Below are 15,695 nucleotides of genomic sequence, written 5' to 3'. Positions count from 1 at the left end.
GGCGGATGCTTTTTGCACAGGCCGCTTGAGCTCCTTAATAACATGGCTGCCCTCGCACGGCGGCCGCCGGCTCGCTGCTCCACGGCCGGACTCGACTCTCCTCCTGCGCGCGAAAGGAGCGTCGAGTTCGGCCGTGGCTGCTCCTGCTGGTTCCTGGCTGGCACGCTGGCCGCGTGTTTACTTGCGCCGCGCTAGTGAAGTGATGTTACGCCAGGAGACCAGATGGCCTCGACTGGCACAGACCACAGTGAGCAGCAAGTGAGAACAAATCGTTTATTGACATCCGCAAGTTTACAGAGGCCAGGACATCATTTCATTTCGATCGCTGCAATTGTACGTCGCTTTCGTGACATTTTTTTTTTTGCCATAACAACTCGTTCACTTGCGCTAAGATTTCGAACGAAGGGCACAAATGAGGTATTGACGGCGACAACGGTTTCCTTTGCACCGTCTTTCTAGCGGAGTGCATAACACTCACCTTCTGTTGGAAGAATCAAATATTCTGGCCTCGACAGCTGTCTTCCGATGCGGAATTTCCCACATTTGTCACTCCACAAGCACTCAATTCCCGTGTTTTGCCAGTCCTCTCAACAACTGATGGACGCAAAAGCACATAACAGCAATAACAGTCACGAAACCAGTGCTCCGCGCACATAGAAACGGTGGGCCGTTGCAGCGGTTTCAATTTGAATTGGCGGCTTTGTGGTTGCGAATTCAGAAACGAGGTGGTGCACCAGTCGGCTGTTCGTAAAAAGTTGCGTACATTTTTGCTCAACGAATGTTTGATGCGGAACTTGTTAATAGTATTTTTAAATAACACATTATAAGCGAACTGTGTGGGCTCTTTGAGTCACGGAATGAATGTTTTGTATTCTATACCAAAAGTAACCTTTCGCTTGCGCTGTCTGGTGGGCTTGATGGTCGAAAACAGCGCTGTAGGTTGGTCACGTGGGGCGTCGATTTTTACGCCGCAAGCTTGCGAGGCCTGTGGCAGCGCAGCGGCACGGAGGTGACGGCGCGGAGGTGACGGCGCGGAAGACGAAAACGATAAGTTTTTGGTTTTTTTTTCGTTCCTTTTTTTTGCTTATGAGAGATAATGTTGTAAAGTAGGAATCGGCTTAATTAATAGAGGTAAACAGGTAAAAGAGCAGATAGCGTGATTAAGCGGGAATCTAAATGTAACAAGTGGTAAAGCCACGTGGTAGCTAGTAGTTCATGTTTTTTTTTTTGTATTAGCGCAGTGACAGAAATGTTTTGAGGGTTGGGAGAAACGAGTGTGACCGAACGGTGGTGACGCGACGGGCGCGTCAGTGATCACGTGGGGAAAAACAATTATAGCGAAGTAGCGGGCTTTGTGTGACGGGCGACGTAGGCCTGGGGGTTGGCCGAACAATGGCCCCTAGGACGAGAAAGGGCACTGGGGACGAGGACCAGGTGCAGTGCCAAGAGTGCCTGCGCTGGTGCTACTTGGGGGAGACGACGTTCGAGCGCGTGGCCGACGCTAAGAAGGCGCCCTTCGAATGTAGGCCTTGTCAACCTGAACCGGGACCTGGTCCGTGTGGACCGCAACGGGGCGTTTGTGTTCGACGGCATACACTTCAGTTGCCGTCTAGCTGAGCCTGTAGGGCACCGACTGGCAGCCCGCGCAGTGGCTTTTTTAGGGGGACCCCGAACGTTCAAGAAGAAGGCGGACTGAGTGGAGGCGGTAGAGAAAGGCAGGAAGGAGGGGGCACTGATGCACGGCGGCGGAAACGTAAAGCAAAGAAAAGGAAAATAAACCGTGGAACTAAAATTAGTTATATAAATATGCAAGGCGGCCGCAAGCAGGAAAAATGGATTGAAATACAAACCCAACTCGAGAAAGAAGAAATTGACGTGTACGCCCTGACTGAAACACACCTGAGAGATATGGAGGAGCCACCAGTGCTGGATGACTACGTATGGGTGGGGTGCAACAGGGCAGCGGGAGAGAGGAAAGGTGGGGGCGTGGGCATGTTGATTAGGCGAGGAGGGAATTGGCAAAGGGAGAATCAGGGCTGTAAGGAGCACTTATGGGTTTGTGGAATGGTGGGTGGAAAAAAGACACGGTTGGGAGTGGCCTATCTGTGGACAGGGAATGACGCCAGAGAACAAAATAAAGAGTTGGTGGACTGCCTCAGGAAGGACATAACGAAATTTAAAGAATCCGGCGACGTGATATTAGTAGGCGACTTAAATGCCCACATTGAGGATCTAGATGGATATACGGACTATAGCTGCTCAATGGTTCTAAATATGTGTGAAGAACAGCAACTGGTAATAGTTAACCGGGAGCATAAATGCGACGGGCAGATAACGTGGCAAAGCGGCAATAGACAGTCTTGCATAGACTACGGCCTGGTCTCAGAGCACACGTACGAGCGGTTGAACCAAATGACGATAGATGAAGAAGGAGAAAACAGCCTGGGCAGCGACCACAGGCGTATAATCCTGAAATTTGACAGTGGAGGGGCTAGGCAGGAAACACCGGAGGTTGGGCTTCCGAAATTCATCATCATAATCATTTATTGTACCCTTAAAGGCCCCTTGCGGGGTATTACATAAGGGGGGGGGGCGAAATAATAGTACACACATAGCAAGAATACAGACAGTAATACAGGAACAATTCCGACATACATTCGTGTAAAGAAAGTGAAGACCTACAGGCATGAAAAGAATAAAAAGGGGGGGGGCAAAACAATAGCACACACATAGCAAGAATTAAGACAATAAAACATAAACAATTCCGACATACATTCGTGTAAAGGAAGGGAAGACGAACAGGCATGAAAAAAGAAATGAAAAGAGAGAAGGGAGAGGGAGAGAGGTGAGCAATTTCAAGAAGTCAAAGTTTTTTTAGTCCGCCAAAACAAAAAAAAAGCTAGAAAGAGCAATGAACTGACTGAGGGCGTCAACCGTATGGCATATGAAACGCGTGCCAATGCCCTATGAACGAGCAGCCAGAAGGGCGCCGGCCTGCCGGCCTGAGTACTCTCACACGGTCACAAGCTTTTGGCGTCAGTGGGCCGGCTAATCCCCATGCCCCAAGGACCATGCAACAATGGGCGAAGCACTCGGAGTAGAGTTCCCCACTCTTTGCGCTCAGTACCCCAAAATATTCCCGGGAGGACAAGGCAGGGCAAGAACGACGACCGCAGACAGGTCAAGGAACGCAGCCCCCGTCTCCGAACAATGCGGGGCGGCAGACCAAAAAGCTGACCTTGCCGGAACTGCCATCTTCGAAAAAGGGGCGAACTGGAGGAAGTGCCTTTACAGCGAACCCCACGGAGCCGCAATGGCTCGCAAGGGACTCCCCAGTCAGTGTAAACACACGAGCTGCGTTCCGCAGGGCGGGGTTCGTGGAAGGCCGGCAGCGGCGAAGGGTTGCAAGGCGGCGTTGCAATGTAAGCCGTGTCACCTCTGAACAAGGAGCCTTGCCGTCATCGGGACGCAGGGGGAGTAATTATATTTTTCCAGACATGAATTGAGCGAAAAGCAGATAGCAGACATCGTCAATAGCATCGAAAGAGAATTAGAGGCCCAGCCCACGAAGGTGTGGGAATATGACGAGGTTGTGAGTTGTATACAGAAGGAAATATACAAAGTAAGGAAACAAAACCGCTGGAGGGGCAAAAGGAAACCACGAAGCTGGTGGGACAAGGAAATTAAACTGGCTATCGAAGAGCGACAACGGGCTTAATTGCACAAAAAGGCAAAACAAATAGGATATCAGGAGGAAAGAGGTGCAGTTACGGTGGAGCCGGTACCGAGAAAAGAAATTTGAGGTGCAAAAACTATAGTTCATCTCACAAGCTAGCTGCAGCACTGTGGAGGCTACATTGTTTTCCCCCTCAGGGCGCCTAACTCACCGCGAAGGAAGCGACAAAAGGCGCCGGGGCCGTGCGGTGCCACTTGCCGAGAGGGGAGAAGGGAGTGTCCTTTCAGGACCCCCTTCACGGCGGATTAGGCGCCCTCAGCGGGCGCACTATTGATAACAATGTAGCCTCCACAGTGCTGCAGCTAGCTTGTGAGATGAACTATAGTACAAGCAAAGATTAAAACTGCGAGTGAGAAATGGGTATCAGGTATACGTAAGAAGGATAAGAGCGCCCCCCAAAAATTCTGGAATCATTTAAAAGCATTGGGAACGACGACTAAAGAGGTGCAGACTCAGATACAGGACGGGCATGGTAACGTTCTCCTGGGGGACAGCGCATTAAAATACCTACATGGAGTCATAGCAAATACTTTCGGCCAAACACGCGAGATATCGGCTACCCGGACACATGTGGCCAATAGAAGAGCGACAGATAAAAAATTCAATATCGAATTTTTTGATTTGAAAAAGGCAGAACACAGTGTTCCCAAAAGTACGGCAACAGGACCGGATGGTATCCCAATAGAGATTATCAACCATTTGGGACCAGCGGGAAAGACGCACTTGTATAGAGCCATTGAGCGCGCTATAAAATCCGAGAGGATTCCCACGCAATGGCGCGAAAGCAGAATGAGTTTGATTTATAAAGGCAAGGGAGAGAAGGACAAGGCGAGCTCTTACAGGCCGATTACAGTCACGTCAGTGCTCTATAGATTAGCTATACAAGCCATAAAAGTCGAGTTGTTGAAGTGGGTGCAAAGTAACGGTATTTTAGGGGAACTGCAAAATGGATTTAGGCCGGGTCGACGCTTAGAAGACAATATTTTTGCAATAACCCAGACCATCGAAATTTCGGCAGCACTGGGCAGACCAACATGGCTACTGTTTCTGGACATAAAGGGAGCCTATGACAACGTAGATAGGGGATTGCTAGCTATTTGCATATACTGGAGGAAGAGGGGATTGGGTCAGAATTTGTGGGGCTGCTAAGGGCAATATATGAGTATAACAAGGCGCATATTAAATGGGAAGGACGTACAGGCACAGAGCCCGTGTACATTCGAAGAGGTTTAAAACAGGGATGCCCCCTTTCGCCATTGCTGTTCACACTGTACATTAGAGGAATGGAAAGACGATTGGAGGAGAGTGGATTAGGCTTTGACTTGTCGTACCGAAGCAATGGAGAGTTGGTGGAGCAACGGATTCCGGGATTGATGTACGCGGACGATATAGTGTTGCTGGCAGATAATGCGGAAGACCTTCAAAAACTGGCCGACATTTGTGGGGATGAGGCAACGTAACTAGGCCTACATTTTAACCCACAGAAATCTGGAGTCATGGTGTTCAACGAGGAAGCTCATACAGCACCAATAAGAATTCAACAGGAAGCCATACCATTAGTAAATAAGTACAAATACTTGGGGATCTGGCTTAATGAAGGAAGAGGCTACCTGAATGCCCATGAAGAACACCTCAAACTGAAAGGGAGACGAAATGCAGCAGTAATGAAACATAGAGCACTTTGGGGATACAATAAGTACGAGGTAGTGCGAGGCATCTGGAAAGGGGTAATGGTGCCGGCGCTCACGTTCTCTAATGCCGTATTATGCCTAAAGTCCGATATCCTGTCGGGACTGGAGGTTAACCAAAAGGCAGTCGGCAGATTAGCACTGGGAGCTCACAGTAAGACTACAAATGAGGCGGTACAAGGCGATATCGGTTGGGCTTCATTTGAGGCGAGGGAAGCGCAAAGTAAGATACGTTTTGAGGAGCGGCTTAGACATTTAGATGAGAAGAACTGGGCAGCCAGAGTGCACAGGTACATGTACCTTAAAAGTGTGGACACCCAATGGCGGAAGAGGACGCGAAAGCTGGCGACTAAATATACCTTGACCGCGGCAAATAAACAAGGGGGGGGGGGGGGCAGTTAAAAAGCAAGTGAAGGAAACAGAGACGCTCATGTGGAAAGAGAGGATGGAAAAGAAGGGATCGCTGGGAATCTACGAAGCAAGCAAAAAAGAGATCCGGAAAGAGAACTTTTATGACAACAATAAAGGTAGTGCGTTGCTCTTTGAGGCGCGGGCTGGCTGCTTGAGAACTCGAACCTACATGAGCAAATATTCGTCCCAGGATGAGACATGTGTTGTATGTGGCAGGGATAAAGAAACAATCGACCACATAGTAATAGGATGCCAAAAAATTCAGCCGGATAGAATTGGGGGGAAAGTCAGGCACTGGGCTTCGCAATTGATGGAAGCATTAACTGGTCAGCAGTAGGTATTACTAAGCAGTGGCTAGTGTATTGGTGGAAAAAAAGCAGGGAAGTCGATAAAATAACATCTCAGCCAGGGGTAGCGGCAGGGCAGAATTAAAAAGAAATCCGAGTTGAGGGACTAAATTTAAATTCAAACTACTAAGATAGGCTAGATGGCGCACGCCGTCACCCCGATTCAAAGGGGAGGCCTTTAATCATCATCATCATCGGACGGCGCTTCGCCTAGAATATACATTCTAGGCACTATAGTGCTGCATTCATAGGTATGGGCGCTTTCAGCCGATTTTAAGGGCGCATTTTCGTCCTCTCCAAAACAGGTTAGCCAAATAAATTGGTTCCTACGAATACCAAGAGTTTGTTACCGAAGCATGAATTGATGCCAGTACGTTTTTTTTTTTTTGCGAATTACGAACGATCGAGCCGCCAAACCATGGAATCGTGTCACTGCGCTTTAACCTCGATATCCTCTTCCAGGGAAACGGTTTCGACGCATTCTGGGGGACATCGGAAACACTGTCGGCACGGAATCTATTGCTAGCTGGGGCACATCACGCGGTATTTCGACTAAGTTACCTAACAAAGAAGCGTTTTTGTGTATACCCCCGCCGTACACTGTCGTGGATATATAATTAATTGAATGTAGGGTTTAACGCGCCGATGCAACGCAGGCGATGAGGCGCGCCGTTGTGGAGGGCTCCGGATTAATTTTTGCCACCTGGGGATCTTTAATATGCGCCGAAATCACGTACACACAGGCGTTTTTGCTTTTCGCCTCCATCAGAAAAGCGGCCGCCACGGCCCGGAATGGAACCCGTGACCTCGTGGATATATAGCACGTGAAAATATTTGTGTTGTGTGTGGGCGCTTCATAATATTTTTTGAGGCGCTTTGGAACCATCCTCACTTCTCTTTGCTTGGGAGTCAAATACAGTATTCCCTCGTTATAACGAGATCACTTTATTCGAAATATCGCTTTATTCGAAATTTCTTCTGGTCCCAACCCCGAACGCATGCTTTTTAGGCCGCATTACTCGAAGCGCTCAAAGAGCCTGACCCGCTTAGAGCGAAGGTCGAGCGGAGGCGTCGCCCATTGGCGGCGACCCATCGGCGAATCAGGCGGTCAACATGGCCGGTCAACGCATTGCAAGCTGGTCTTTCCCCGGGCGATTTTCTGGAGTCATTTCATGCTCGATTTGCGTCAACCGACTTTAGACAAACGGTCCAACTGCGTAGTGCGGACCTTAAATTTTGTTCCTGGGCGCGGCGGTGTGCGAACACCGACACTCGAACTGTAGAATTAGCAGTGTCGTCGAGACGTCGACGAGGGGACGCCGAAAAGCGCTTGTTTTGCAAACTTCACGGCTGCACACCTTGAGAAAAATTTGCCCAGTGATCATGCTAAGCCTCTAGTGCGAAAACCGTCAGTTTTCATGATTGCGCTGTGTACCCAGAGTGAGTGGGCAATCGTTTTTTGAGCGCAACAAGCACAACCCTAGCCACGGCATTTGCAACGGTTTCCAGCGCGAAATTCGCGTATCATTCCGTGACGCCCGCACGCCTCCCTATAAATAAATTGGCCACAGGCACTGCCACTTTTATGGGCGACGACCACGGCCTCATGCATTGCTGGTCAAATCGGAGATGGGGTTGCTCGTGGCCGACAAAAACTTGAAACAACCAAAACTCACTTCCCTTTTTGCACCCGAATAAAGTTGTTGCTCTCTGAATTTTGGTTCCTTGCAGTTGTGGTGCAATTAAAGCTCAATTGCTTAAGGTCTTCTCGAGCGGTTGCTTATATCGAAGTACCGCTTATAACGAAATCTTCCGCCGTCCTGCTGACTTCGTTATAACGAGGGATTACTGTATATGCTTTGAAGCTTGAACGGAATCTGACCAATTCGCATCGTTTATTAATTAGGCCCCATCGCACGTCCAACGCTGCCTCCTCAGTTGGGAAGATCTGTTAAATGTAAATGCCGAATAAAAGTAATAGGAATGTACGCACGCATATGATGTTTTTGGCACTCAACAGACAGAAACTGTGGTACTAGCTTCTATTTTGCGCGCCTGTAATTTTTGTGAATTCCACGATTTGGACATTTCGCTAACTTAAAGAGTGCGGGAAACTTTTTCACTAGAATCAGGCTGCCAAACAGTAACTGCGCTTGCATTCTTCATTACACAGGGCTTTCTTTTTTTATTTTTTTGATCGCCCGCATACTCGGAGTGAATCGCGAGACGCACGCAGGGACAGCAACAAGGGAGAACATCTGTGTTATGGCTAATCCTTTTACTTGCGGCTGTTTGAAATTAACAAGATAAGGTCTTAAGGCTTATTTATTCCAATGACCATATGCCGTGCTTTAACCCCCCCCCCCCCCCCCCCAGGGGAAATAGGAGGGCTCGGCCAGAAGTATTTAGGAACGGGTTTTTTGGTAAAGCATTTCACTGCAGCTTTTTTTTCTTCTTTTTTCTCGAGTCAGCCAGGACGGGTACATGGAGACCACCTTTAATACATGACGTTCGGGGATAACCACGTAGTTTTCACAATTAGCACAAACACTGCGTGTGGCACCGCCGGGCTCTCCTGGAACGGATCTCACTGTCTCAACAATGCGCGAAATAATGGTCCCAGCGATGGTAGCGAAGCGGCTACTCTCATTGCTGTGGTTTCATAGTTCGGTCTAACTGGCGAAGGTAAGCGCCCGCAAATAGCCTAGGCTCCGTAGCCCGATTCGCGAAAAATTCGGGCCGCCGAAATTAAAAGGTCCTATAGTAGTTCTATCGCAGCTTCAATTGTGAGCTGATGTACCCCGAGCCGCTGGATTTCACCGCTCTAACAGGCCGTCAAACCCCCATGCGCGCCCGCTCTCCGCGGCAGTAGCGCGCGGCACAGGCCGGCTGGCGGCCGCTCTCGCTCCCGCCGCTCGGGCGGGGTGTCCCTATTCGCACGCCCCGTGGGAACAATTTTTATTTTTAGTTCGCACGCCGCGTGGGAACAATTTTTATTTTTAGTTCGCACGCCGCGTGCCAACAAAAAATAAAAATTGTTCGCACGCCTTCGCCTTCGCCTGCTTCGCGACCAGCGCGGCTTGCGCTGTCCCTTTCGAATCACTCTGGCCTCTGCTCTGGTCTCTGTTGGCTTAGCATTGTCAAGTTGCACTCAAGGTTAGCATTGTCAAGCTGCCCGCATAGCTGTTGGCTAATGTGTGTTAGTAAGTAGCTCAATAGTTTGTTAGTTGCAGCAATAAATTTGATAAACACGTTGGTAAACATGTTGGATCCGCGGAGCCACACGTCGAGTTGCTCTTGGTTGAATGCTTGAATTATGTTTCGGTGAGTTCAATGTTGAAGCTCACTTATCTCTACCGTTTAATTTTTCTATTTTGTAATTCCGGTAGGCATTATGATGTTGCTCCACCGGGAAAATCTCTACCCCTGTAGTTTTTCTCGGCTTTATCATATGCGACCGATGAGCGGTTCTCGGAGAACCATCGTGTTCAGTGGTTGTGCTGCTCATTCAAATATGCATATTTCTAGAAATAGGGCGCTTGATACTTTATGTGAGTAAAGCAGGCACGCGCAAGATACTGTGGTGAGGAAAAGCAGTGGTACATATTGATTTTACATTCTCTGAATGTTTTGTTTACCATATGTTTTAGAGACGCGAAATGCGGGGCAGAAATTTTTGCAGAGCATGAACTTCTCAACGTTTTAAAGTTAGGTAGGATTAAATAGAAGAAACTTTGGAATGTGAAAGATGTATCAAAATTTTGACGTTTTGGTGTCTGCTTGCTGAATCCAAATATGTATTTGTTGATAGGAAATATTTTTAGTAATACAGGTTAGAATTTGGCAGGTTGTTTTCGCCAAGGAAACCAACTGGAGCTAATGTATTTATGCACAGCTAATACTTTATGCACAGGACCATTAGATTTGTGGATATCTACAGAGGGATAGGGGAACTTGTAAACCAGCAATATCTACAGAGAGATAGGGGAACTTGTAAACCAGCAAGGGGGAGCGGACTTGCACACATTTTAGTGTAACCATTATTAACTACACGGACAATAAATGGTATATTGTCTTTAGCAGCAGAGCGCAAACAGGTTCGCGATGTGCATTTTATTTTTCCATCTTTGTTGAAATGTTTGAAATTGAAAGGGGCAGGCACACAGTTAAGTTTGGTTTCTCTAGTGTTCTTGCCTAATTTGCATGTATTGCAAGTGCCTGGCGCAGAATTTTGATGCAATACTGCACTACAGCGCATTTTTTTGTGCTACACGCACTGTGATGAGGTGGCGAGGGAGGAAGTGCTGCAACAAATCCAGTGTAGTTATGACGTTAGGCCCCAGTGATATCTGATGCTGCCAGTCACACAGCCTTCCATGTGTCTTCTAGGCGACACCGTGGAAGGGCAGTGGCATAGGGTACCAGCAGCCAGATCTTATTGCGGTGTCCTACCCAACGTCTACACCTGTCATTAGTGGTTGACCCAACTACGACGTGTTTATCAAACCAGTGAAGATTTGGCCCTTGCTCAAACTTCATATTCATGATTCTTCCTTGACGACGTTGACCAGCTGTACTGCGCTGTCACTACCTTGTCAACTAGGGACAACTGCATCGCCCGAACTCTTCCATGCCTTACCTTCTCCTTCACCACAATGGGTGCACCCAAATCTCAAAAGGCTTCACCTTTCTATATGCTTTTAGGTATATAGCCCAATTACTTTACTATTCCCCATTCCCAAGTTTGCACCTTGCACCTCCACATTGTTTCTAAAAAAAACATTCAGTTCTCAAAATTTTCTCTAATCGTACGTTTTTTTTACTTATGATTTAAAAAGATTGGTTTCAGCTTGGAATTAACTTAAAAACTGTGAAGAAAAAACTGCTATGAAGGGCAGCTCTGCCTCAATGCTTGCCGGACACCAAACAAAAAGGGAGCAGTAGGTTTGCATTACTTATGCATAGTTACTCACAAGCATTACCCAGTGCATCATCACGATTACTGTCGTTCTTGTCATTGTCTGAAGCCATTGTGCAGTCACAGAGAAAGCCGGACACCCTCGGAGACAAATTCGAGGTGTTGAGCAGACGCTGCTGCCCGAAGTATTGCAAAAAAGCTGTTTTTTTAGAGACAATGCCACCACCATCATTCCTCTTGTTTGACACCATTTTGTTACATTTGCCAAACAGGTTTTTTTCTAAAGTTCTGAAGGGCCCTTGGTACTAGAACTGATTACTGAGCGTAATCACCTTTGGTGCCGAGCACAGCATTGGCCGCAACGAGTGAGGCTCGCGATTAACTTTCATGACTTCTTGAAAAGTTATTTCTTATAACAGCTGCAAGATTGCTACAAGGGTTAGGTCACATGAGCTGCCTCACTGTGGGCAAATTGCATGAGGCCCAGCCCATGTTGGTTACAGAGCAGCGCCTCAAGAATTCATCCACAGTGTCGTCAGTTTCTGCAGCTGAGACTTCGCGTTTATGAGAACTTTATTAACCACTGCACATTACACCACTCAGGAAGCCAGCCCTGCGTTCCATACAGCACCATGTCGCCTACGGGGTCCAGTTCTGCAAGTGCCTTGCCATGGTGGAGCTGGTGAAGGGGGTAGAGCTGTTCCAGGATCTGGTTCACTGTGCCACGTCACCAATGTCAAGCTGGACCAGAGGCTACTGCAGCTGAAGGCGGCAGTGTGGAACGTAGGGAAAAGTGCTCCAAGTTCCATTGCTGAATGGATGGCCTACCAGCACACCACGCTGCCTGCAGATGCCATGCCAACTGGCTGGCAGGCAGGGATGAGCTGGATCGCGCATTGGCTCGGAGGTTTACCCACACGTCGCAAGCTCTGGGGTACCTCCCAAGCTGTGCAGCGGCCTCAAAGCAACTGGAACCCACTGAAAGTAATGTGGTTGGCCCCAGTCATTTTGGAATGTTTGGGAGCAGCAATGTCTGTTTTGGAGAGAAAAAATAAGGGAGTTGTAGCAGCCAAAGATTATTTCGAAGCAATAAAAACAACCCACAGGAACATTATATATACAGTCCAACCCACTCATAACATCATTGGCCATAACAATAAAGTCACGGCGCCATCAACTTCGCTATATGTTGTATGGTAAAATAAACCGCTTATTAATTACACTTATTGGTTATAACAATTCAGCCTGACGGTACGAACCTATGTACAATATAGTATTTGGAGATCTGTGAAAGATCATGGGTGCATTGTGTGTGTGACCAGGCTGTCATCCATTTTGCCCACCATTTCTTTGTTGCGATGCCGGATTTCAGCCTACCGAGTCAAGCAGTGCTTTCACATTTATGGGACACGGCAGTGGAACACCAGACATCACGGCCTGAAGTCTCTAAAATTATGGCTGTAATTTTTAAGTAATGCGGCATAAATGTGCACATTTTCCTTGGTTAGGGAATCCTGTGGAGGAGCAGGAGAATGATGGTGCATTGTTCTGCCTGTCGTTTTAAGGTCGAGTAGACGTGCACAGTAGCAAGACGTACTGTGCGATTTCTACAATCTTCCACTCCTCGGCGGGACTTCCAACCAAGGCACACATGCATTTGTGCACTAATACCGCATCACTTCAAAATGATGACGATTATTTTAGAGAACCTGGTGTCAGTTCAGCCACAGTCAGAGGCAGATAGCTGCTTAACATAAATGCACCAATTGAAAAAATCTCTCCTATTACCTGCTCAAAGATCAGAGGGCCCTGAACTCGGGCAACTGCAGCGTACAGTCAATCGGACTAAGATGGTCACTCGTTGCCCATAGCTTCTTCTCCCACACCACATTCCTCTATTGCTTCCATAAAAGTTTACATAACCGTGTCTGTATGTCTAATCTTTGCCCCTAGAAATATATAGCTGCCCTTTATCTCTAAAGTCCCAGCTAAAGTGATGGTCACCATGCTGCAATGAGAAACTGAAGCCTGTTCTGAGCAACTGTGCGGTACCTCCAGTTGTTTATAACGCACACCACACTTTTTCAGCATGCACGGTCGAGTGGAAGGAATGCCCCAAGGACGAAATTCCGCCTCTGCTGAAAAATCTCACCTCAAAGATATTTTAAAAACACTCAGAAAATTAAACACTTTCTAAAGGTACAGCAGACATGCCTGCAAAATTTCTTAAGGATACGTCAGACATACCCAGCTTTCTCGCTCAAAATTCCGACCTCTCAGGAACCTAGCAAAACCACTTCAAGAACGTGATATTTGACATAAACCAAAAAGTCAACGTGAAGATGAAAACGGTAAAATAATTTTCCAGGATTCTGAATATTTTGTGTAATTCGCTGTCAAATCTTACTCCCCATGCATTTCTACGGGATAGTTTCCATGGCTCAGAAACCTAGTCGCGCAACGTGCGAGACTTGAAACTGTGCACAAAGTAAGTCCCCCCCCCCCCCCCCCAATATTAGCTGCGCAAAAAAATTTAACATTTTGCTAAATAACTACAGAGTAATCACTGTTAAAAGGACTGCCATGAGCGGGAGAGCTGCACGCAAAATTTTTTAAAGGTAGTTTGGAGCACTAGGTTGAACTCGGATGGATTCGAATCTTCACAAGTTTTCCTTTAGTGTGTATTATGCCCGTGGATAGCGTTTTGTAATAGGTATACTTAATGCCCGCTTTACAATTCACGTAGTAAGAGCAGTCGGTCTTGATTTTTACACAACTGGCCAAACCGCTATTGCTCACTGAAGCTAAGCTGACGTAGCCATCGCAAGAATTACGTCCAATCACCTGTTTTTATTAATAACAGTGGCTCAGGCTAGTCAGTGAATGGAAGCGGTTCGGCCAGTTGGGTAAAATCATGGCAGACAGCTCTTGCTTTGTGTCGTGAAATGGGCTTAGGGTAGCAGCTTGGAGTTCCACCCGAATTAAGCCAGAGTTAGACCAATCATCAATAATAACAATGATTAATAACTAACAGGGACTCTGGCTAGTGAGGAGACGCATTTTGGCAGTTTGAATGAATATCAAGAAAAACTGCTGTTGCTGCATGTTGTGAAGCGGGCATGGGGTAGCGGCTTGGAGTTTCGTTTGGACTGAGCTAGAATTAGTCCAATCATTTTTACAGTTGAACCTCATTGTAATGAACACTGATATAGCAAATTATCGGCTATAACAAACTAAATACAAACTTTGGTTGGTCACGCATCATTTCAGTGCCGGAAAGTGGAACTGCAAGAGCTGCACGCGATATCGGCTGTAATGAAGAAAAAACTCCCGACGCCCAAAACTGCAGAAATGGAAAAGGCCCTTTTGTGCGTGGTCACTGCGGAAACCTTTATCCTGTTCGGTATGAAAAGCCACCGTACAAAGATCACATCCTTCTTCAAATAAATAATAATGCCGGCCTGTTCTGTCAAATGAACTTTGCCCTGCTGTAATTTCACGTTCTCATGTTTGGGTCCATTTAATTTGAAATGCCGCAATGAGACAGCTAAGGACTAACTCCTTTACAGTAAGTTCAAAGCCTAGAATAATGAGTTTTTGTGGCTAGGATTTTTCAACTAGCCAGATTACTGATTCGTTAGAGCCAAGTTTTACCTCTACCATTACAACGCCTATCGGGTACAACAAACTAATTTACTGCCACGAAACTACTTTGTTATAATGAGGTTCGACTGTAATTATTAGTATTGAATAATAATTAGCAGTGATTATGGCTTGTCAGTGCGCCGAAGGGGCTTGGCCGGTTGAGTAAAAGCAAGAAAGACTGCTCCCACCATGAGTTGCGTTTCCCCTAGACAGAACTTTAGTGACAGCTGGCGTTTTGTCTGTATGGAAAGCATCGAACTGTACAAGATGATCACGTGGCATTAGAACAATTATGACCAGGCCGGTGTCTCAAGTGGCTTAAGGCTCCTGGATCAGCTCGCAAAGGTTGCAAACATTTAGTGATTGATAATCGAAGAGGTCGAGAGCAGTCCAGGGTACCAACATAAGTTTTAAAATATTTTGTCGATATACGTTGGGCGTATCGCTAAGAAATTTTGCGGGTACGTCCGAGTACCTTTAGATACAGGAAAAAATAAAAGGAGTGATAATAGAGGACGCTAATCAGTACAAACAGCATTGCAGTGCTGTGCTCATGCGCATATTTGCGGATCAGCCCGCAGGTACAGTTTTGAGAGGAGAGGAGAAGGGCGCAAGTCTAGGGTCCCATCCTGCAGAGCTATCAAAAAGTCTGTTTTTACGCAATGACCCACAGTTATAATACTGCCCTGTAATGAGAAACATACAGGGTGTTGCAGTATAGTTTATATGTTGCAACACCCTGCAACATACATGAAAGGGTTGCACCACACATGAAAAAAAAAGTTTTCAGCAAAACCACTCCCATTATCTTACAAATTTTGCACTAATGTCACATTTCAGCAATATATGCTGTTGGGCTAGATGGTGCATATCGCCTGATAAAAAACACGACACAAAAACAATAACATTTCAGATCACAACAACCACGAAGCAATCACATTTCAGATTAG

The sequence above is a fragment of the Haemaphysalis longicornis genome, unplaced genomic scaffold, assembly GCF_048455015.1.
Source record: "Haemaphysalis longicornis isolate Haplotype H1 unplaced genomic scaffold, Haemaphysalis longicornis Haplotype H1 scaffold_5, whole genome shotgun sequence".
NCBI classification, from domain to species: domain Eukaryota; kingdom Metazoa; phylum Arthropoda; class Arachnida; order Ixodida; family Ixodidae; genus Haemaphysalis; species Haemaphysalis longicornis.
Note: the sequence above shows the minus strand (reverse complement) of the source record.